The sequence below is a fragment of the Gorilla gorilla genome, chromosome 2, assembly GCF_029281585.2.
Source record: "Gorilla gorilla gorilla isolate KB3781 chromosome 2, NHGRI_mGorGor1-v2.1_pri, whole genome shotgun sequence".
Lineage (NCBI taxonomy): Eukaryota > Metazoa > Chordata > Mammalia > Primates > Hominidae > Gorilla > Gorilla gorilla.
Genome location: NC_086017.1, coordinates 195,858,120 through 195,882,261, shown reverse-complemented (window position 1 = coordinate 195,882,261; position 24,142 = coordinate 195,858,120). Strand labels below are relative to the sequence as shown.

The 24,142-nt window shown below is 52.1% G+C and overlaps 1 long non-coding RNA gene across 1 annotated transcript; it reads left to right on the top strand.

Annotated features, from left to right (window-relative positions):
• The first annotated feature begins 6,812 nt into the window (after nt 1-6,812).
• Nucleotides 6,813-23,598, top strand: LOC109026046 (uncharacterized). Its single transcript, XR_002005063.4, has 3 exons — nt 6,813-6,988; nt 14,478-14,631; nt 21,320-23,598. It is a non-coding gene; the product is annotated as an uncharacterized lncRNA (long non-coding RNA).
• The last annotated feature ends 544 nt before the right edge of the window (nt 23,599-24,142 follow it).

Here is a 24,142-nt window from a genome sequence, read left to right as displayed (position 1 = left end):
TGGAAAACATACAGGCCTAGAACCCTGAGGGAGGTAAAAGTCACTTGTGCCCAAGCAGTTTTTTTCTTTTTGAGACAGGGTCTCACTCTGTTGCCCAGGCTGGAGTGCTGTGGTGTGATCTCTACTCCCTGCAGACTTGACCTCCTGGGCTCAAGCAATCCTCCCACCTCAGCACCCCACCCACCCACCGCAAGTGGCTGGGACTACAGGCAGGCACCACCATGCCCAGTTAATTTTTTGTAGTTTTTTTGTAGAGACGGGTTTCACCATGTTGCCTGGGCTGGTTTCAAACTCCTGGGCTCAAGTGATCTGCCTGCCTTGGACTTCCAAAGAGCTGGGATTGCAGGCGTGAAGCCACCGCACCCAGCCCAGGAGAGTCTTAACATCCTCCCTCACCTAAACTTCCCATGCACAGTAGCCCACCTGTCTACCCACCACAGCCACTCACATTCAAGCCCACCTCGGTGCTTTGTCGCATCCGGGCTTGCCAGCCCCCGAGCTCCTTCCCCTTAGCCTTTTTCCAGTCCCTTCCCAGAGGCAGCCCCCACTCTTACGAGATGTCTATACATCCTAGGGGAGTCCAGCAGGTGAGCATGCAGCACTGGTTCTGAGAAGCACGGACACTAAAGCTGCCCTGTCCAGGGAGGCTGTAGGGAGAAGAGAAAGGGAAAACAGTTTGGAAACAAAGCTGGGCTTCTAAGCAAAGAGTGAAAGGGCTTGGGCCTCAGGAGAGCAGCGGGATTGTTGAGGCGTGCTGGGGAAGGAATCCGCAAGGCCCCGTGATGAACTAGCTCCGTGGCACAAAGATGATGGGGTAGGCTACATGGACCCACACCCGCTCCTGCTGGGAACCCCAGGTCTGCCTCTCCAGGGCTGACGGTGGTGGATGATTTTCCCGAGCGCTGCCCTGGCTGCACTCGACTGCCATTGGCCACTTGACGCCTGCCTGTTTTTAAATAGCTGCACCAGACTTTTCATTCTTCTTTAACGGAGTTCATTGGGACCTTCAGCTTATGTTTGGGAGTGGAGTGGGTGTGGAAAATGAAGCTTTTCCTAGAGTTGCACTCCCCAACCCTGCTCTGGCCCTAGGGATCCTATCTAGCTACAGCCTTTCTGCAATGCTCACCCGGCCCTCCTGAGCTCGGCTGTAATCACATGACTGGCGGTAGTAAAGAGGAAATTACGCGTCTACCTCTCATGCCCACCATTTTCAGGTCTGTGATGAGGCTGTGACATAGCCACTGAACCCAGGACCCTCCAGCTTGCATTTGCGCCGGCTGAGGCTCACCACGCATCACTGTGCTGCTTCCAGAGCTCAACTGTGCTCCACTGTCTGGGAGATGGGAGAGAGCTGCTTATCCATCCAAACCCCCAACTTGCCAACTCTCCTGTGGCAGAGGCACTCGACCTCCATCTGTAACCCTCGCCTGGTGCACCCGCCTCCCCGTGGGAGCCTGATTCAGTTGGGAGTAGTCTGGGAATTATAGTCATCAAATACCAGACAGTGACATGGAGCAAATCACTTACCTCCTCCAAGCCTCAGTGTCCTCCTTTGTAAAATGGGGACAATTATACACACTTCATGGCGCTACTGGGAGGATGAACTGGGAAATGCAAGTGCAATCTTTTGGTAAAATGAAAACTCTTAGACAAATGAATGTAATTATTGATTGCTTATGCATACCCCGGGAAGCATGTCAACCCACGCCCCTGGAGGAATCTTCCTTAGGCTCCTTACATAGAAGCTGGACTAACACCCTCTCCCACTCCCCCTCCCTTTTATTTTAGCTTCCATTGTATCCTAAGCTCACCTCTGTAATTACACTAATCAGCCTGTATTGTAACTGTTGCTTTACATATCAGTCTTCTACAGTGGACTGACCTCTTCTTGGGGGTAGGGGATGTTCATTCATTCAACAAGAGTAAATATTTCTTCCCTGGCTCACAGCAGGGGCTCAATACATCTTTGATAAATGAATGGACTGTGATACTGGGGAGCTGGGGTGAGATGTCAGATATGGCCACCAGGTGGCAATCAAGTCCTTCCTAAGCACGTCGACTTGAGTCATTGCAGAGGCCCGTCTCAGAGCAAGAGAGGGCTCTGCAAGAATTTCTTGCTGGTGGGAGAAGGCCAGGGCCTGGGCGCTGGGCCTCAAGTTCTCTTTGTGTCTGGCACCAGCTCTGTGCAGACAGGACCATCCACCATGGTGTCCTGAGTCCTACATCTGCCTGGAGCCTGAATGCCCAAGATGACCCTGGAGGAGAGACCCAGGTTATGTCTGGGGGAGCCCTGGCAAGCTCAGCTGATGGGATCCGAGGGCCAGTGTACACGTTCTGTGCATGTATGCGTGTGAGTCCATGAGTGGGCATGTTTATTAGAGCCCTTGGATCCCTCCGTGGAGACGTGGCCATTTGCCTACCCTTGTAAGCAGCAGGGTGGAAAAGTAGAAAAGTGCAGAGAACACTGAGGCCCGGGCTGCAGGACCAGCCCATCGCTGACCCGCTGTGTGCCCTAGGCAAGGAGCTTTCCCTCCCTGGGCCTGTTTCCTCATCTGTGAAATGAGGGCAGTGGGTTACACGGCTAAGGGCCTTTCAAGCACTGACATTTCTTCTTTATGTCTCTGAGGTATGGACTGATTCAAGGGCTCTGGGTCCTCTTCGGGATTCTCAGACTGGATTGGGACCTGAATTCTTAGGGAGACTGGATGCTACCTCTGGCTTCCGACCTGGGCAAAACCCTGCCTCACTTGGGTGGCTACCTGCCAGATGCTGCCCTGGGTTCAGAAAGGAAGGCTCTCAAACAGCCATGGGGACGGTCACTTGCCTGTCTGTCTGTGGATGTTTCCCAGGTGGGGCCACCTCACCAGGCCTCTCCTTGTGCTGTGCTTCCCCAAGTCCCTTCCTTTCATTCTCAACCCCCCAAGTCTCTCATCTGGCGGTGTGTGTTGCTATCAGCTGGAAGGTCAGAACCTGTGACAGATCTACTGGTCTAACACACTGGAGGCAAGCACAGCCTGAGGCCTTGGTCTCCTGGGGCCTCTTGGGACCCCCACCCCAACCTACTCCTTTTACCTTCAGGCAGGACAGACCAGACAAATGAGAATCTACCCAAGCACAAGCTGCTGTTGAAATAAAGGGAGAGATATCTCTTTATAACTTTCCCCTTGAAATAAACCCAGACTTAAGAACAACAGAAACACGCAAAATGTGTTTTTAGTGGAACCCAGATGAAGGGCTGAAAGCCCAGAGGGCTGTCTCCATCTAGGGTTCTCCTCTTTGGAATTCTATCCTTTCCTCCCCACCCCCCTCAGGCACGTCCCCGCCCAACCTCTGGGCTGGGGCTCCTTGGCCTGGAGTAGGCTACCTCCAGCCATCCTGGCATTGCTTCCAGGTAGGCAGAGCACTCCGCCCACCATCACCCTCCAAACACAAGGCTGAGCCTGGCATCTAATGAGATCTGTGGTTTCAGAGATTTGGGGGACAGGAGTGGGGACCAGGACCAGCTCAGTGCAAACACCTGGATCTGCTGAAATACAACAAAGAGAGAGTGAATTAAGACATCTGAAAAAAATACTCTAAGGAATTCTGCTCACCCACGTGGCCCACTGCTTCTCATTAAATAGTTGCAATTCTCCATATTAACATATGCAAATCCAGCCCTGTGCGGGGGGTGGGGAGATACAAACGCAAGTCCTTACAACCCCTTTCTTGCTCCCCCAAGTTTGGTGGAAGGAGTTCCCTGTGGGGTGAAGAACTCTCACAGGTTCCATTTCGATGCTTGAGAGTTGTAGCCATGGGATGCTCCTTCCCTGTGGGGAAACAGATGAGAGCAGTTTCAGGGAAAGACGAGGAAACTGATCTGTAGAGGCTGCATCTTCTAAGTTGTACGGGTCATTTTTCAACATTCCTGGATGCCCGCCATATGCCAGGAGCTTACCTTGGGTGCTGGATACACAAGAGATAACCAAGACATCGGGACTGGCATCAGATTGCTCATAGTCTAGTGGAGAAGAAGGAGAAGGAGAAGAAAATCAGATATTATAATTAAACAGCTGATGGAAGATGCTGAGTTTGGTCATGGATGCATTGCCTCTGGGACCTCCAGGTGAAAATCATCGGATGTAGAGGGTCTGATGCTTAAGAGTAATTTTTAGGCAAGAAATGTAGATTTGGGGACAGATGAGCCAAGGTCAGAAGGTGCAGGGAATGAGGGGAGGATAGTATCAAGGAAAGAAGGAGGTGCAAGAACAAAGAAGGATTCAACAGGGTCCAACACCACCAGTAAGGACTAAAATGGGTTTCCCAGCAGCTTCATCAGGACATCACCCCTGCCCTTCGTCAGAGTGGTTTCGGTGGTGTTGTGGGGAAAGAGGCCGGGTGAGGAGGTCAGAGGAGACGGTGAGGGGAGAGGAGGCAGTGGGCAGAGCCAGAGGCAGGAGTAAGTGCCATAGAAGAGATGGGAGGACATGCATGTGCCCGCCTCACAAGGCCACAGCAGAGAGCCTGGGGAAGAGCAAGCCTTCAGCAGAGAGGAGAGGAGTTTTTTTCCTCCTCCCTTCTGCCCCTTCTAGAATAGTCAAAGGCCATCTTGGGTGAGGAAATGGCTAGAGAAAGGCACCCTTCTTCCAGTCATTCAGTAAACATTTATTGAACAGCTACTAGGTGCCAGTCTCAACACCAGGTGCTGAGGATACAGTAGACAGCAAGAGACATGGCCCCGCCTTCCTGTGCGGGAAGGTCTTCCACCCCATCCCACTTCTGAGTGGCTAACAATGGCCACAGGACGCTCACAGCACAACTCCCACTGGGGCGCAGCCCAGGCAGGGGTGGGAAAGTGTGTGGGGCTCATCTATGTTCTCTGGAGGTTCCCCTGGTCCCCAATTCTTGGCCTGGTTTCTCAGAAGACTGCATTCCTACTAAGGATTTAGGGGATGTAATTTAAGCAGCAGCCCTTTGATGGTGGGGGTGGGAATGTTGCATTTTCAGAGGCAACTCTTAAAGAACAGAAAGCTTTCCTGCCAGGATGGCTCTGGAATGACAGCAGAATGTCAAGCAGCTTAAGAAAATTGAGGGGATTTTTTTTTTTTTCCTGGAAGGGCATAAGTGGTCAGACATGATGGCTCATGCCTGTAATCCCAGCACTTTGGGAGGCCAAGACGGGTGAATTGCTTGAGGCCAGGAGTTTGAGACCAGCCTGGTCAACATAGCAAGACACTGTCTCTACAAAAAAAAAAAAAAAAAAAAGAATAGAAAAAATAATAATACTAATCAGACTTGGTAGTACACACCTGTAGTCCTAGCCCCTTGGGAGCTGAGGCAGGAGGATCACTTTGAGCCCAGGAGTTTGAGGCTGCAGTGAGCCGTGATCAGAAAGCCGGGGACGTACAGTGTCCTTTTGGCTCCCAAATCATTCAGATCCTGTTTTTCTATTTTGCTTCCTCCTTTTTTTTTTTTTTTTTTTGAGATGGACTCTCGCTCTGTCGCCCAGGCTGGAGTGCAGTGGCGCCATCTTGCCTCACAGCAACCTCCGCCTCCTGGGTTCAAGCCATTCTCCTGCCTCAGCCTCCCGAGTAGCTGGGCCTACAGGCGCCCGCCACCATGCCCAGCTAATTTTTGTATTTTTAGTAGAGACAGTGTTTCACCGTATTGGCCAGGGTGGTCTCGAACTCCTGTCCTCGAGTGATCTGCCCATCTCCGCCTCCCCAAGTGCTGGGATTACAGGCCTGAGCCACTGTGCCTGGCCTTCATTTCCTCTTAGCTGAGGTCCTTCCGGTCTGCAGATCTTCCTCCTGGCGGCCTCCACTCTTTTCCCTTTCCTGTTCCGTGTCTACCTTTCGTGGGGGAGAGAGTGGAGCACCGCACGGAAGAGGTGCCATGAGGACAGGGGCCGCGTCTGCTTCCCCAGCTCCTGGATCCCCGCCTGGCACACAGTGGGCCTTCAAGATGGATTCGTTGCCTGAAGGAAGTCAAGAAGCCAGGCTAGAGTTCCATTGTTCCTCTCCCTTCAAGGCCTGTGCAGGGAAGGCCTGGCTGCTGCCATGAAGGGGAAGAGAGCCCGGGACAGTGACTCGCCAAAGGACCCCGGCCAAGGCCCAGCGCAGCAGGAAGGCCGGCCGCATCCTGTCGGAGCCGCACCTCTGGCTTTCGGCCGTGACACTGGGACCCAGGGAAGCCCTGGGATCTCCCCGGGGACCCTCCGACATGAGCCCTGTTCCGTATGCCTGAAGAGCGGGGCCAGGAGGGAAGGAAGTGCCCAGACACAGGGAGACAGAGCATTAAAATTCCAGCGGCAGTTCCACGGGCAGGAGCTCACGGTTCCTAACTGACCGTAAACCCTTTCTCCTGACAGCTCTTGGAATCCATCACTCCAGCCTCTCCCCGAGCAGCTGACACATCGCAGCAACGCTTCTCCAGAAGTCAGGGTCTGCTGACTCCGGCAGGGACGGGAAGGCAAGCGAGCACGAGCAGCTGAAATGGCCCCTGTCTCCCCTGACTTCAGGGCCAAGGGCAGGCGGGCCGGGGAGGCCCATGGAAAGGGCTGTCAAGTGTAGCGCGATTCCCAGCCACAGCCCGAGAAGGTGGTTTGCTAACTGTCTGCCTCTGGGTGGAATTCTATTAACTTAGTGGGGGAAACTCGTTTTCTCCCCACTGAAAGCTCTGAGTGGTGTGTCACATATGTCTTTTATTAATAAAAAAAAGAGAGAGAGAGAGAGAGAGAAAATAGAGTCATTATTACTGCATAATTGCAGTTCATTTGGTAGGCCAGATCTTTCAAAGCCCGGGTGCTGGGGGTGCAGTGGAGGGGGGGGGGTGATAATAAAAGGGACCTTGATATGAACCGCTTGGGAACCACCTGTGTAGGAGGCAGTTCGGGAGCGACTCTCAAAAGGTGCAGTGGCTTGCAAGGTTCAGAGCTGGCGTGGGCAGGGACACCCCTCTCAGAGCTAACAGAGTGCACTGCAGCCCTGGCGCCAGCTCGGGGAATCAGGTGACCTTAGGCAAGGCCACCCTCCCAGAGTTTCTTTCTTTCTTTCCTTCCTTCCTTTCTTTCTTCCTTTCTCTCTTTCTCTCTTTCTTTCTTTTTCTTTTCTTTTCCTTCCTTCCTTCCTTTCTCTCTCTCTCCCCCTCCCTCCTTCCTTCTTTTCTCTTCTCTTCTCTTCTTTCTTTCTTTCCCTTCCTTCCTTCCTTCCTTCCTTTCTTTTCTTTCTTTCTTGGTAAAGTTAAGGTGTATAGACTTAACTGCCCTATAGTTATGTTTCTTTTCTCTTTCTTTTTTTTTTTTTTTGAGACAGAGTCTCACTCTGTCACCCAGGCTGGAGTGCAATGGCACCATCTCGGCTCACTGCAACCTCTGCCTCCCGGGTTCAAGCAATTCTCCTGCCTCAGCCTCCCAAGTAGCTGAGATTACAGGTGTGCACCACCACACCCAGCTAATTTTTGTATTTTTAGTAGAGACGGGGTTTCACCATGTTGGCCAGGCTGGTCTTGAACTTCTGACTTCAAGCGGTCTGCCCGCCTCAGCCCCACAAAGTGCTGGGATTACAGGCGTGAGCCACCGCGCCCGGCTAGGAAGGCTACTTTTTAAGATGCGAACCTATCTCAGCTCTAGGACTTGGAATAGAACTTTAAAGGAGCGATCTTGTGCTCCTGGGAGTCAGCAGAGTGGTGGCAAATATCAAAGGGAAAATCCCCTATTTGTTTCCACACAGAAGTGGCGTTCTGGAGGCCAAGTTCAGGCCACATTGTCAGCTACCCCTCCCAGCTACAGTTTCTCCTTCCAGTATTCTTTTGAGTCAAAACTTTGGAACATTTCTGTGTTTCTTTTCATGAAGAAGATATTTTACTTATAATACCTGTAAGAAAATAGAGCCAAGATTAAACATAGAGAAACTCCCTCTTCGAACATGAGGGAGAATCCCTAGAAAATGGGCTAGGACTCATGGATGGGACCTTCATGACTTATTCTGTGGATGACAGATCCTATTACTGGTCCGTCTGCCAGCACCACCAGGGGCAGCCACGCCAGCCGGAGAGTCACACAAGATGGGGTCTGTTTCCTGGCTCAGCAAGGGAGAAATGTACATCCCTCACCTCTGGGCCTCTAATGAATTCTGATTCAAGCTGAACAGGCCTAGGAATCGATAGTTTTAATCATTTCAAAAACTGGCCCCACTCTGGGTAAAATTACAATGCGTAAGAAGCTCAATGGAGCTTAAAGGCCACAACCTCATCATCATTTCATTAGACTCACATTTCAGCAAGATAGAAAGAAACGTTCTCACACACCGCCCCCTCCCACAGCTCCCCTGTCCTCCCCAGCCCTGTGTAGTCATGCTGGAGGACAGCGATGGCTTACAGCAGCCGTCAGCCACCACAGCCACCGGCCCCCTCCCAGCGTGCGCTCCGCCCCGGAGGAAGCTCAGCGCAGTCGCTGGAGACCTCCGTGCAAATCAGTGCCTATGCCTCCCAAGACAAGTTTGCAGTCCTGGGAAGTTTAGGAAAAACAACCCTGCTGTCAGTGTGGCTTCTCACAGCTGGAGGGGTCAAGTTATCAACACAGTATAAACCCAGGCCAGCAGAACCTTGTCCCACGCGGGGCCCCAGACACCCTCTGGGAAGCAAAGAGTTTGAAAATGTCTTAAGCTTTTCCAGTTTGTTTATTTTCCAATGTTTAATGATATTGTCCATGCAAGGAACAGAACCCCAGCTCCTGCTAACAATTAAAGAGGTTTTCTAATTTAGGAGAGAATGTGATTTTTTCAAAAAGAGAGAAAACTTGCACAGGAAGTAAAGCAAATACTCCACATTGAGAACATGCATGCAGAAAAGCCTAGCGTCGAGAAGACCCTGACTGCCTGGTGAACATATGGAATGAAAACTGTTCAGGGCGGCTGACCCAACGAGGAGGCAACATCGGAGGAGGCTGGCAAATGTCTGCTGGACCTTACTGCACCGCTGCCACCACCAGACTGTTTCATGACTGTGGCTTGTATCTGTGACCCCAGACCTCACCACCCATAGGTCCAGATGGGCTCCCATCGGTGAAATGACCAGAATTCACTGTGCTTCTTTCTGTCTGCTGTAGGCTCACTCTGACTTGGAGGACCCCTTGGGAGTGCCCCGCGTGTGTTCGTGAACAGGACTGTCAGCGAGAGTCCCTCTCCCCACGCAGCTCTGCGCTGATGTCGTGCTGCCACAGTCACTCCAGGGTCACCTCGTTTGCTGGCCTGCCCTGTGGGAACGCTGCCACCCATACCCAGGGCGTTGCCTTTTGAAGCCCCCAAAACTGCAGTGCCTGAGGCTCCAGAACAGGGCTGTTGGCCTCATGCCCTCAGCACACAGGAGCCTCCCTGTGTCCTGGGGTGTCCTCTCCACTCTGTCATATGCTGTCACCTGGACACCCAAGAGGACTGACCTCCCTGAGTCTCGCAGAGTAGTGAGGTGGGATGGGGGGTGAGGTATGTTTCTCTCTACTTCCCTTTCCTTCCATCCACTGCCAGTAGACATTTGTGCCCCACACTTTTCCAAACCCAGCAGACTAGGAAACGGTTGAGGCTAAAATTAGGATCCCTACTCCGTGTCCTCAGACCAGTGGTTCTCCACCTTGGCTGCGTATTAGAATCACCTAGGGAACTTAAAAAAAACTCTATTTCCTAGGCCATACCTCAAACCATGAAATCAGAATCTTTGGGCATCAGTAATTTTTAAGTCTCCCTGGGCAATTTCAACGTGCAGCCAAGGTTGAGAACCACTGCCTTAGAGGAAGGAAAGGAAGGAGGCAAGGAAGGGAGGAAGTAGGGGTGGTGGGAGGGAGGACAAGGCCAAAACTGGAAGCCCTTTCCCTGTGATGGAAGAAAACTGACGTGAGCCAGACCTGGTGCCACACCCCGGGACACACACCGAGAAAACCCAGTGAATCTTCTGCCAAGCCTGCCGGTGACTCGGGGTGCTGTTGTCAGTATCTTTTTTCAGCTGAGTCAACACATCGGGAGAGCCGAAGAAGACAAACACAGGGCGACTCGCCGCTGATGACTTTCCACTTCATACCTGGTGGCATCCGAGATGCCCGAAGGGAGGAGGCCTTGTCAGTGGCGACAGCGGAGACAGACAGAACCCTACACTTGATGGGATGTCGGGAGAGCGTCCAGTCTAGCCCTGTGTAGATTTCTGAACTACCCAAGACTGCTGGCCATCTGCTCCAAGAACAGGTGTGACCAGGAACCGGCCTCTGTTAGCTAGGAACACAGAGTCTGTTCATTTATTCATTCGTTCACTCACGCATTCGCCTAATCACAGCTGAGCATGGCAGAGCTGTGAGTAGGGGCCCTCAGATACCACATGCAGCTCAGTGCTTCCCAAGCTTTGTTTTTAGTTGAGGAATGCTGGGTTTAAGTGAAACCGTATGGAGGCATAAACAAATACAAGAGAGCTGCTCCAGCTAAAGCAGGGGAGGGGGCCCTGCGCCCGGCCCACTTGCCTCCCTTCCACTAAGGGGGCTTCACCAGATTCTCCTGTTTCAAGGAGAAATAGAGTTTGGAAACCTCTCATTTTATAAACAAGGACACTGAGGCACAAAGCAGGGTGGTTGGTGCCTTGCCTAAAGTCATACAGATTTCATGTAACAAATTGTGCTGGCTAGGTATGGGAGGATGCAGAGCTCACAGCACAGATGAATACCTCCATCGCAAAGGCTGAACCAAATGCCCCGTTAAATCAAGAGATCTGCCTCTCTCAGCTTTGTTTTCTGAAGAAATCCCTTCCCAGGGTTCTTCCGCAGCATGCGGCACTCAGGGGGAACCACAACCTTGTCCTCTAGGGCCCAGCAGGTGTAATGTTCAGTGGGCATGTGCTGGTGCACCATACTGCCAGCATCCATGCCGGTGTCCTGGGGGTTTACCTGATTGTTAACTATTTTAAAGATCACACTTGGATCCCACTACCAATGTTTCCAAAGTACAAGTAAGAGCTGGACGCGGTGGCTTATGCCTGTAATCCCAGCACTCTGGGAGGCCAAGATGGGCAGATCATTTGAGGTCAGAAGTTCGAGACCAGCCTGGCCAACATGATGAAACCCCGTCTCTACTAAAAAATACAAAAATCAGCTGGATGTGATGGCAGGTGCCTGTAGTCACAGCTACTCAAGAGGCTGAGGCAGGAGAATCGCTTGAACCCGGGAGGTGGAGGTTGCCGTGAGCCAAGATAACACCACTGCACTCCAGCCTGGGCCATGGAGCGAGACTCCTTCTGGAAAAAATAAAAATAAAAGCAAAATGTGACTAAGAATCAGACAGTAACAGAAAATATCAGTAACAAAAGACTCCACACCTGCCTTTCTCATTGCTATTATTTGATACCAGATCTACCTGAAATCTTTCAGAAAGAGGGAAGAGCGTTCTTTTCCTGGGAGCTTTCTAGGTGCAGACTTCCGTTCATAGCTGACAGTGTGCAATGGGCACAGGGTGACCAGGCTGACTTCTTCTTCTTCTTTTTTTTTTGAGATGGAGTTTTGCTCTTGTCGCCCAGGTTGGAGTGCAATGGTGTGATCTTAGCTCACTGTAACCCACACCTCCCGAGTTCAAGCGATTCTCCTGCCTTAGCCTCCCATATAGCTGGGATTACAGGCACCCGCCAACACGCCCAGCTAATTTTTGTATTTTTAGCACAGACGGGGATTCACCATGTTGGCCAGGCTGGTCTCGAACTCCTGATCTCAGGTGATCCTCCTCAGCCTCCCGAAGTGTTGGGCTTACAGGCGTGAAACACCGCGCCTGGCCTATGCTGTCTTCTGGAGATGGACTGAAGGCCACACCGGGCCTCGGGACACAGCCTGAGGGCTTCAACCCTGGGAAGGGATTTCTTCAGAAAACAAAGCTGAAAGAGGCAGGTCTCCTGATTTAACAGGGCATTTGGTTCAGCCTTTGCGATGGAGATATTCACCTGCGCTGTGAGCTCTGCATCCTCCCGTACCTAACCAGCGCAATTTGTTACATGAAATCTGTATGACTTTAGGCAAGGCACCAACCACCCTGCTTTGTTCCTCAGTGTCCTCGTTTATAAAATGAGGTTTCCAAACTCTATTTCTCCTTGAAACAGGAGAATCTGGTGAAGCCCCCTTAGTGGAAGGGAGTTCCATCCTTGCCCCTTCCACTTGCTGACAGTCTGCATGTGGCGGGGGCACGCGTTTCTCTAATCCACAGTGTACGTGTAGTGGGTGCTGTCCCCCCCAGGAACCACCCTCGGCTGAAGGGAGCCGTCTTGCCTGGGTTTCCCCCTTCCAGAGGGCACAAAGATCCCATCGCCTCAATGGGGGCACATCTTAAAAGGGCCACCCAAGCTTCAGCACACCAGCCTCGCTGCCGTTCAGCCTTTCCTGTGCCAGCCTGCCTTCATGACTCCCCAGCGGGGCTGCTCCGTGAGTGCTCCCAGTTACCCTGCATGCCAACAGCCCGTGAGTGCTCCCAGTTACCCCGCACACCCAGAGCCTGCGTTTTGAGAACCTGGCCCAAAGCAGTACTCAACCACAAAACAGGGGCAGATTCCTACCTCTCGGCTACGGTGAGGGTTAAGTGAGCACACTGCTCACATGAAATTTCCTCTCCAACGCAGCGCCTGGACTATAGTAAATGAGCCATACATACTTGTTCATTTCCTCCCTCTCTCCATTCTTTCTTCCCCCAAGTGTGTTTATAGTCTTTATTGTGAGTGTTCTCTATCCTTGGAGAGAGACATCTGGCTCTCTGTTCATTGGCAGAGCTGAAGTGATTGACACACTCTAAACCTAGTAAGTGTCTCATCCCTTTCTGACGTACAATTGTTTATGTAGCTGTGCTCACTCCTCATACCAACACACACACACACACACGTACAGACACACACACGCACACACATGCACACAAGTGGTATTGCCGAATCCTGCAGTCTTTGTAGTTTCACAACATCCAAATCTTGACACCACTGCCACAACACACAGAGAACTGCTTGTGTGGAGACCTGTATGCCAGGTGCTGTGAGACATCCCAGGAGGGAGAAGCTCATTTTCCAATGATGGAATCAAGGAGGGCTTCATGAGAGAAGTGACATTTGTCATGGGCTTTGAAGGCTGCATAGAAATCCAGCAGGCAGAGGGGGTGGGAGTGGCTTTCCAAGCCAAGGGAACTGTGGAGTTGGGAAAACACAAAGCATGTCTAGGCAAGTCCTCCAGTCTAACTGAAGATAAAGCTTCAAGAGGAGGATGAGAGGGAGGAGCCAAGGGTGGGAAGGTAGTTTGTGACTTGACTGGGTGGGGCCTTGAGCGCCAAGCTGAGGCCAGAAGTAATGAGATTCTACTGACAATTTCTGAGAGGTGGAGGGAGAGCTTTAGGAAGGTCAGTCATGGAGATGATTGAATGAAAAAGATACTGAGGTCAGGCCAGGCGCGGTGCCTCATGCCTGTAATCCCAGCACTTTGGGAGGCCGAGGTGGGTGGATCATATGAGGTGAGGAGTTCGAGACCAGCCTGGCCAACATGACAAAACCTTGTCTCTACTAAAAATAGAAAAGGTAACTGAGAGTGGTGGCACACCTGTAATCCCAGCTATTCGGGAGGCTGAGCTAGGAGAATCGCTTGAACCCAGGAGGCAGAAGTTCTAGTGAGCCGAGATCACGGCGCTGCACTCCATCCTGGGAGACAGAGCAAGACTCCATCTCAAAAAAAGAAAAAAAAAAAAAAGGAAAGATACTGAGGTCAGAAAAACAGTGAGGAGGCCGTGGTAACAGACAGAGCTAGCAAGGACCCCCGCCTCCTGGAGAGGGCATTGGTAGACCAGGAGAACAGGAGGAGTCTCAGGATAGGAATGTGAGCATCCACCCCTTCCAGATCACCACTACCACGAAAACCTTCAGGAGCAGCTGTGCACATATCCCCAGCTCCTCATCTGAGAACGGGTGCCGAGTGAACTCCATCTCCAGAAATTGTTTGGGGAAGTGAAAGAGGAAACCAAACTCAAAATAAGGGTGCCTGACTCACTGTCTCTCAGTGACCATGTGCAGAAAAATCCTCTGAGCCTGCCACCAGCCACCTCCTCTGTCCACACCTTACTTCACAGGAATTCAGACACCAAGAGGGAGTCCCACACACGAAACACCTGGAGACGTGAAGAAACAGACTCAGCCCTACCTCCCTCCTCCCTCGCTGCGAGGTCTTGGGCAATCACTGACATATTTCCGGGCCTCAGTTTTCTCATCTATAAAATGATAATAATAACCAGCACTACCCATTTGTGGGACTTTTATGAGATCAAATAGCCCAATAAACTCGAAAATGCTTAAAGGTCTTTGGAAGAAATGCAAGTGTAATTGTTGAAGTTGTTATGTCATTGGATATTACTATCGCCACTACCGCTATAAACTTGCATATCTCTTTTCTCTGAAGAGGTCAAATGCTGTTCATGGTGTTCTTCTTTCATGAATAATTTCCAAGCACCTCCTCTTGTTTACAGGTGGGCCCTACACGAGAAGATTCCACAGATATTGCCTGCCTGCCTAAAGTGGATCTTGAGTCAGATCCTACGAAAGCCAGAAGGAGGGCATGGCTGAGAGCACCTCGGAGAGGCAGAAAAAGGGAAGCTGACTCAACACTGCTCTGTTGGGAAGGTGCGGTGTCCCGGGGAGGGAAAGGCAGGTGACTCAAAGTGAAACTTTCTGGACACAGAGGAGCTGGGATCTCTCATCCAATTCATGCAAATCCTTGGCTGCATCAACCCAGATCCCACCCCTCCCCATACGAGGCTACCTTCTGGTCTCACTGCCTTGAAATCTAACAGTGCAGCCAACGTGACTCACCAACCATGTGGCTTGCAAACATCACTAAGCTTGTCTCATTTTCCTCATCTGTAAAATGGTTTAATAATCTCTGAGCTGCCTGCCTTCCAGGGCTGATGTGGGGAGGAGGAACCCATGGGCTGAGGATGTAAGAATGCTTTGGTGACTATGAGGTGTTGTATCAAGGTAAAGGGTTGTTGAGGGAATGTTTTAAGATGATTTCTGGGTCAGGCGCGGTGACTCACACCTGTAATTCCAGCACTTTGGGAGGCCGAGGCAGGCAGATCACCTGAGGTCAGGGGTTCGAGACCAGCCTGGCCAACATGGTGAAACCCTGTCTCTACTAAAAATACAAAAAATTAGCCGGGCGTGGTGGCAGGCACCTATGATCCCAGCTACTCGGGAAGCTGAAGCAGGAGAATTCCTTGAACTCGAGAGGCAGAGGTTGCAGTGAGCCAAGATCGCGCCATTGCAATCCAGCCTGGGCAACAGAGTGAGACTCCGTCTCAAAAAAAAAAAAAAAAGATGACTTCTGGCTTGAGGGTGGTGGTGGTGGTGGCGACTGGAGGCTGCTCTGGAGTGGTTAGGGGAGATGTTGGGGGAATCCCAGGAAGCCAGACCCAAAGTTCCAAAGTAGGGAGAATTCTCTTGAACATAGGTTTAAAGTATCTCTTAGTATTCTGGTACAAAGTTCCTTCTTCCCCCAAAAAGCAAATCACAAGACCAGGACAATGTGTGGGGATCACGATCTTCCGGCAGCCCACAGCTTGGCTGTTGCACTCTTCCTGAATGCCTCTGGACTTTCTAGACAGAGGCACGGAGCTGGTCTGGGACAGTCCCTCCAACCAGACTCTGATCACACCCCCAAACTCAAGCCCACCAGGCTGACTGATGTTGACTTCTACCAGTTGAAGGCCATCCTTAGCCACACTTTCCCTCCTTGGTGTAGTGGCCATAGACTCCGGAACTAGACTGTCTGGGTTCAAACCCCAGGTTTACTATTAGCCAGCCATGTGTGCCCTTGGGCAGGTTATTAACCCTTCTGGGCCTTCACTTCCCCATCTGTATTTGTGGCTAATAGGGCCCATCTCATAGCCTTGTTTTAAGAGTTAAATGTATTAACAAAGTGCTTAGCACAGTGCTTGCCACTAAATAAGCACTATTTCTGTATTGGCTCCTTCTGCCAAGATTGAGCTGAAGGTCTGTTTTTTGTTTTTGTTTTTGTTTGAGATGGAGTCTCGCTTTGTCACCAGGCTGGAGTGCAGTGACGTGATCTCGACTCACTGCAACCTCCACCTCCTGGGTTCAAGCGATTCCCCTGCCTCAGCCTCCTGAGTAGCTGGGACTACAGGCACGCACCACCACGCCCAGCTAATTTTTTTGTATTTCAGTAGAGACAGGGTTTCACCATGTTGTCCAGGATGGTCTTGATCTCCTGACCTCATGATCCACCTGCCTTGGCCTCCCAAAGCGCTGGGATTACAGGCATGAGCCACCACACCTGGCCTTGAGGTCTGTTTTTGAGAGGCCTCTGTGACTGCTTTCTGCTCTACTGCCTTCCTCCACAGTTGCCTTTTTTCCTTGTCATGTTGGTGCTTCCTGGTCACACAGAAGCAGAGAGCCAGCATTCATCCTTCTTGGGAACTCTCGGTCCTCTCCACTTGCCTGGGTTTGAGATCCTCCTCTACAAAGTCATGTCCCTCTCATCATTCAAAACTCTGCTCAGTACCCATGTCCTTCATGAAACATGGTAGTGGTGGCCACAGTGGGAGAAGCATAAACTCTGGGATCAGACAGACCTGGGTTTGAATCCAAGCCTAACTTGTCCCACCAGCTGGGTGACCTTGGGCAATTACTTTACCTCCCTTAGTCTCAATTTCCTTACTTGTAACACGAGGTAAGTATCTCTTCCTCATGGATGAAGATGAGGATGACGCCTGAGGCAGTGATGGCACATAGTAGGTGCTCAACAAATGTTACTCTTCCCTCCTCTCAACCTTGCTCTGATAGCAGTTTCTTCTCTCTCCTCCAGCCCTTAACAGCATTTTACAGCCTCAGTAAGAGGTGGAAACATACATACACACCGTGTGTGTGTTCTTAGATATTTATCATGTGTTGGCTCCTCTTTCATTCATTCATCATTTATTAGGCATTTGCTATTTGTCTGATGCTCTGCTAGGCCCTGGGGAAGACTAAGACTGAATCTTTTCCCCGAGGAGCTCACAGAAAATTGAGAGGATCATCCTAAGGTCAGGAGTTCGAGACCAGCCTGGCCAACGTGGCGAAATCCTGTCTCTACCAAAAAAATATGAAAATTAGCCGGGTGTAATGGCAGGCGCCTATAGTCCCAGCTACTTGGAAGGTTGAGGCAGGGAGAATTACTTGAACCCAGGAGGTGGAGGTTGCTGTGAGCCAAGATCATACCACTGCACTTCAGCCTGGGTGACAGAGAGAGACCCCGTCTCAAAAAAAAAATTTTTTTTGAGAGGATCAAATATATGTATGTTTAGATAATCTCAGAGTCTACGGTCAGTGTTCTAGTGGGGGGCGTGTCTGCACGGCACTTTCGATCACAGCATATGGTGCAACTAACAAGGCTCCTTTCAGCAGTCAAAGGCCTTCAGTTCAACTCAGCCAGTGTTGACTGGGCCCCTGCTGTGTGCCAGGCACTGTACTAGGTACCGGGAGTTCAGGATGAAGAAGACAGTGCTTCCACCCTCAAGGAGTGCAGGATCCGGTAGGAAAGACAGACAGAGGATATAAGGGTCACACCGTGTGGACAGTGCCTCTATGCCCAGGTGTGGTCATGCAAGAGGGAGACAGCTAAGTGTGAGGGGTAAGGACGACTTCCTGGACAAGGTGGCATCTAAGACTTGGAGGACAAGTAGGAATTGGCTAACAAAGGAGGGACAGAAGGTCCTTCCAGGTGGAGGGAAATAGTCTGGGAGGAGCCAGGCCGGGCCTGGGGCTCAGGGTAGTTCTGTAAGGTTGGACGCATGCACAGGGAGCTTGGAGCCTCCAGCAAGATCCTCTTTTCTTCTGTTTCTGTCCCCAACACCCTTTCCCTGGTCACATCCCTCAGCCCCAGCTCCAGAAGACCCCTTTTCTAGAGGCTTCAGCCTCTCTGATGCTAAAACCTATCCTACCTTGGGGGCTATGCAGCCCAGGCTCTTCCGGAGGGACAGAGAAGCTGTGGAAGGAAAACGGGATGGGGAGCTGAGAGTGGGCAAGAAAGAGGAGAAGTCCCCACCCCTCCATGCAGGGACACTGACCAGCGTCCAGGGTGATCCCTGTATTGGGTCACTGCATACTAGTGGCGACAGCTGCTGGGTGTCAGGAGAGATCCTGCTTCCTTGGCTGAGGCCTCCCCACCCCAGCGCCTGCTCACCTGTTCTGTGCTAAGCCTCCACACGTCCCCTCCTCCTGCCAAATCAGTTTCCGCTAATTAGGTCAAGGTGAAGCTTATCTCCCCTCCCTGGAGTCTGACCTTGCAGCCAGCAGCCCAGGAGAGTTCTAGCACACCCCATATTTGCCAGGGGACATGTGTGCAGTTACCACACTCACGTGCACACATGCGCACACCCCCTCCCACACGCCAGCTCACAGTACCCACGCTCACACACAGACACTCACACCACTTACCCACGCATCTGCTTAGAGACACACTTGCACACACGCCAGAGGGCCCAGCTTGCCTCTGCTCTATAAGCTCCCTTGGGAGAGAAGCAGACCTCCAGAAGGTTCTGGGCCTCCAGCCCAGGGATGTCAAGCCCCATGCCAGAGAACTCTCCTATCTCTTGCTGAGAGGTTACCAAAGGGTTAAGAGAGAACATTTCCAGGGAGTTTGCCTCTTAATCAACACAGTTAATTCTTTTCCTTTTACAAATATAAATTCTTGGCAGTCAGTAACCAAGAAAGAAAGGAGAAAGAAAAAAAACTTAACCCAACATTAGTCAAATCTTTGCCTCTTCCTATTTTTTTTCAAGTTAAGACCCAGAGGAATTCAAAGCAATGAGACAAATCCCAGCCCAGATGGAATGTTTTTGCTAATATACGTCTGCAAGTTATTTAAATGTATGTTTAAGTGTGTGTGTGAGACAGAGAGCGAGAGAGAGAATATGAGAGCAGGCAAGCATGGTTGAGTGGTGTGTGTGCCTCTGTGTGTGTGCATGTGTGTGCCTGTGTGTGTGCATGTGTGTGCCTGTGTGTGCATGTGTGCGCGCGCATGTGTGTGCATGTGTGTGTGCACGTGTGTGCATGTGTGTGCACACATGTGTGTGGCTAGAGCACACAGCAGAGCAGAGGAGCCACCAGAATCCCTGCCTGAGCCCCAGCTACCCTCTGGCCCTGGCTCTCTGGTGTGGACCTGCAGCAGTACAAGGCCATTGCCCAGAAGGCTGTCCTTGTCCCTCAACGTGGGGTCTTCTGGGACAATAGCCCCTGTTTCTGCCCCTCAGCCCCAAGGTGGCCTCAGTGACACATTCCGCTAAGGAAAACCCACCCACCATACGCATGTCTTGCCCTCGGTTTCCTGCTTAGCCAGAAGGTTTGGGGCTGGAGTTTCCAGGCCTGGAGGAGAGGGATAGTTGAGAGGACCAGGCCCCATGGCACAGAGCTGCTCCCCACACCCCCCCTCCAAGAGTGGACCTGCTTGGACTTGAAATCTGGGCTTAGACTGTGTTCCTGGCCTCTCTCTATCTCCTCTCAGACCTCTCTCAAGATCTTCAGCCCCCTGTGGTATTCCCTCTCACCCCAACAGAATCTCCCATGGATGACAGGGTCAACCCTTACCCACGGACTGCACCTCAGCAGGACTCCCCACCCCCTGCCCCTAGAAGCACCCTCAGTTGGGTTCAGGGTGCAGGGGCCTTGCAGACAACCCCTGAGCTCCCCACCTGCCCCTAGCTCCCTCTCGTCTGCTCCCTTCTGAGTTGACTTTAATTCTTTTAATCTTTCCTCTGAAATCGCTCCTCTGGCCTTGCCATCAGCTGTGTGGGTTCCAACTTCCTGATTTCCATAGGGAGATTAAACAGCTTTCTCCATCCAAGGCAGTTTGGATGTCTGGGCCACCCCCTGGGCTGGCTAGACCCCTCTCTGCCGAGGGGGCTGCTTTCACTCTTTTGAGCCCTGGCCCACCCTGAGTCCCGGGCCTTCCACATGGAACTTCCCATGCCCCCTCCCTGCCCTGCCCCCCCAAGAGATTCCAGCCCTCCCATGTCTTCCCTTTCACAGAGGCCTCTCAGCATCTCGAACCAGGCCCAGAGCCTGGAGTGCACGACTTCCTCCATCAACAGCTCTTGGGAAGCAGGCAGGCGGGGAACAGGGCCTGGGATCCGCAGAGAGGATTCCTGCCTGGTTACTGTCCCCATGCCCCAGCCCCTCTGCAGGCTTCTCTGCTCCTTCCACCACTCGTGCCCTCCGAGGTCCTTTTCTGAGCATGTGGCCATCCACTGTCTGTGCTGGCTGCTGAGGGGACAGGACTCACCAGCTCTCAGTGTCATCTGCTCTGCTCATCTGTGGGTGCCAGCTCAGGACCTGGTGCTCAGCTGAGCCTGGCAGGAGACAGAGCAAAGTGGAGTCAGGTTCAGGGGACTGAGTGGGAAGGGCGTTTGGGGAGGGGCACAGAGAGGGTGTCCAAGGGAAACTAGAAATGAGGCTTTTTTTTTTTTTGAGATGGAGTTTCACTCTTCTCACGCAGGGTGGAGTGCAGTAGCGCAGTTTTGGCTCACTGTAACCTCCACCTCCCACGTTCAAGTGATTCTCATGCCTCAGCCTCCCAAGTTGCTGGGATTACAGGTGCATGCCACCACACCCAGCTAATTTTTATATTTTTAGTAGAGACAGGGTTTCTTCATGTTGGCCATGCTAGTCTCGAACTCTTGACCTCAGGTGATCTGCCTGCCTTGGCCTCTCAAAGTGCTGGGATTATAGGCATGAGCCACCACGCCCAGCCTACAAATGAGTTTTGTATGGCATGTCATTTGAACTTGCCCTGAAATGTAGCTAGGGGATGGAGGAAGCTGAGATCTGACTTCAACATGGGAGGAACAGTTGCTTAGAAAGGAATCTCTGAGGCAGAAAAGGGGAAAGAAGACCTTCTGTGGAACGTGTCCTGGAATGCCACCTTGTCAGGGCTATGGTTTGCCTCTGAAATGAGTGGGGTCCTGGGGCCTCCACACATGGACACCAGCTTCCCAAGGCCTAAAGATGCCAGATGGACTGTTGGGTCTGTCCTAGACTGAGGGCTTCTGGGAGTCCATGAATCTCCTGACATTGTGTGCAAAGTATTGTGGATCTGGGCAGCATTACGGGGCTTCATTCATGTTCTCAAAGGGTCTCTCACCTCAAGAAGCTAAAAACCACTATGCTGGAGGTTAACACAAAGGTGACCCTTGAGGCTGGCCAGAGTGACCCAAAGGTCACGCCACAAGTGGGCCAGAGTGGCACCAGATGACTTCTGGCTGAAACAAGTAGACCGGGTCAGGCTCAGGCAGTCACATGAGACACATCTCATTTCTAGATGTGGGGAGAGATTCTGGAGATGACCTTGGCTCCTGGAGATGGCATCTTAAAGCAGATCTCTGCCAGGCGAGATCCCGTGGCCCATGGGACACATCTTCACTGGGCCTGAGCTGTCTGTCGGCTTCATCTAGTGGGACACTGGCAGGTATTCACAAGTGAGATGGCAAAGGTGACCCACGGCGGGCCCCGGGTCTTCCAGTGTCAGTGAAAAGTGCACAGAAGGGTCTGGGCCTATACCTTTCACAATGTGTATGAAGGTCATCTGTCTCCGAGGGAAAACAGTGGCCAGTCTCCAAGGAGCTATGAGTGTGCCCAGCGCTGATGTGGGCAGCTCAGGGGATCAGAGACAGGGTGGGGAGGTCATTAACGCCAAGGGGGCCATACCAAGGAAGCAGAGCTGTGTAGTGAAAGGCCCTCAGCCTACCTCCACACTAGCCTCTCTGCGCCGCAGTTCCCTCCTGGGGGAGGATGGAGCTGGCCTGCAGGGTTTCTGAGGGCCCCTTCAGTGCCACCATCCTAGGTTTTAAGAAATGTCCCTCCTGGCCGAGCGTGGTGGCTCATGCCTGTAATCCCAGCGCTTTGGGAGGCCGAGGCAGGTGGATCACCTGGGGTCAAGTGTTCGAGACCAGCCTGGCCAACATGGTGAAACCCCATCTCTACTAAAAACACAAAAAATTAGCCGGGCGTGGTGGTGCATGCCTGTAATCCAAGCTACTCAGGAGGCTGAGACAGAAGAATTGCTTGAACCCGAGAGGCAGAGGTTGCAGTAAGCCGAGATTGTGCCACTGTGCTCCAGCCTGGGCGACAAGAGCTAGACTCCATCTCAAAATAAAAAAAAAAGAAATATGTCCCTCCCACTCCCTGGGCTCCCGTTTGGGGGGTGGGAAAAGTAGAGATTATCCAAAAGCCACAGAAATTTCCCAGCCCTCTCCCCACTGCACTTCAGGACCACCCACCCAGGGCCTGCCCTGGGCTCCCTCCTCCCAGAAAGTCAATTTCCCTACAAAGGAGGCTAGGGAGTGAGAAGGGCTTTCTGCTTTCTCTTTTGGTTTGCTTGTTTGCTTGCTCTCCCGCTCACATTGTGCATATGCAGGGGACTAGCTGGTTCTCTCGGTCTCATAAGAGGAAGAGTGGTGACCCTGGCTCAGACAGGTGTGGAAGGAGCATCCTAGCACCGAGGGGCATTGGCTGCTGAGCCAGACAGGGGGCAGGGTGTGCACTCTCCTCTGGGCCTGCAGAGGCAAAGTCCAGTCTTTGCTGTTCTAGAACAGACACACTGCAGTCCTGGATAACCCCCTAAGCTCTCTTTCTAGAGCCTGATGGCTGCAGAATGTTTTCTCCTGGCCAATGCGTGCCTGTGTAGTTTATATACATGTGCGTATGTCTGTAGATATGTGTGTATAAATATAGATAGACGGATATAAATCAAGGGTTTAGGAGGTAGGCGGCGGCGCTGACGGCAGCCAAGCCACTGCTAGTTGTTCCAAGAGGGCACTTCAGGTGTCTCCCTGCACTCCTCTCCCGTCACTTCCGCCTGTGGCTCCTGGTCCCCACTCCCAAGCGTCAAGCTGTCATCATCACCAACTCCTCCCTCACTTCCCCCCACAGGCAGGCTGTTGCTATATCCTCACTCATTCCTCCGCAGCAACTCTGAAATCTGTTTCTTTCTGGGTCTCACCCGCTCCCTCTGCAGCCCCCTCATCGTGTCCCCATCTCTCTTTCCGCATCTCCTTGCCTCCTGGCCTCTGTTTCCTTGGCTTCTCACTCTCTTTGACTCTGAGCTCATCCATCACCCTGACCCGCTCCTCTGTGCATATTCTAGGGACACACCGAACTCCCAGCCCCCTCTGGATCCTGTTCTCCTTCCCTTCACTCTGCCTCTGTCTCTGTCTTGTCATGTGTGTTTCTCTCTCTCTCTATTCATCTCTGTGTCAAGTACCACAGCCAGGCACTTTCGTTGGGGAGGGTGCATTTCTAACCTTTTTTCTAGCCTCACTGTCAAGTGCACATTTGTCCTGGCCTGGGCTCTGAGCAGGGCCAGAACAGGGAGGAGAACGGCCCCATGGCTCCACCTCACCAGCTGTGAGAACCTGTGGGCCTGGGGAAGAGCAGCTGGGCCAGGAACCAGTGATGCAGCCCTCTCTGTGATGGAAACAAGACACAGGCCTGGCTCATTTGCATGTCAGGTCTCTTTTACATAAATCTGCATGTCAAGCTGGAGGCCCTGGAGCCAGGTAATGCAAAGTGATGCAAAATAAATTAATCAGTGTGCCCTGCTGCAGGTGTAAGCCAGCCCTTTCTTCCAACTGACAGAGCAAAGCCAGATGAGCTGGTGTCCTTATAAGGCTGGAGGTGGAGGGTGGGGTGGGGCAGGGTGCTGGCCCTGAGCTGCTCCACCTACCAGCCCCACTCCAGAGTGGCTCTAAGAGAGAGGATGGGCCCCGGTGGCTGACCAGGGCCATGAAGCCTGCCAGCCTGAAAAGGGGGGATTAAGGCTCACCTCTTCCCATGGGGAAACTGAAGTGCAGGAAGTGGGGGAGGAACTTTTCCAAGGTTACCCAGCTGCCTATGGCTGTGCCAGATCAGAAGCGTACACTTTGGCTCTCAGCAAAGTAACCTTCCTGCTTCTTACTACTGGCCAGAAGCGGGTGAATTTTACCACTTCATTTGAGCATCTCCAGTGACTGGGGGATCAGAGATGAGACTCTTCCCTTCTCCTCCAGCCCAGCCTTCAGGGAGCACTGCCCTGACTCTAACCACTTTGGGATGCCCTCCAGCCCAGCCTTCAGGGAGCACTGCCCTGACTCTAACCACTTTGGGA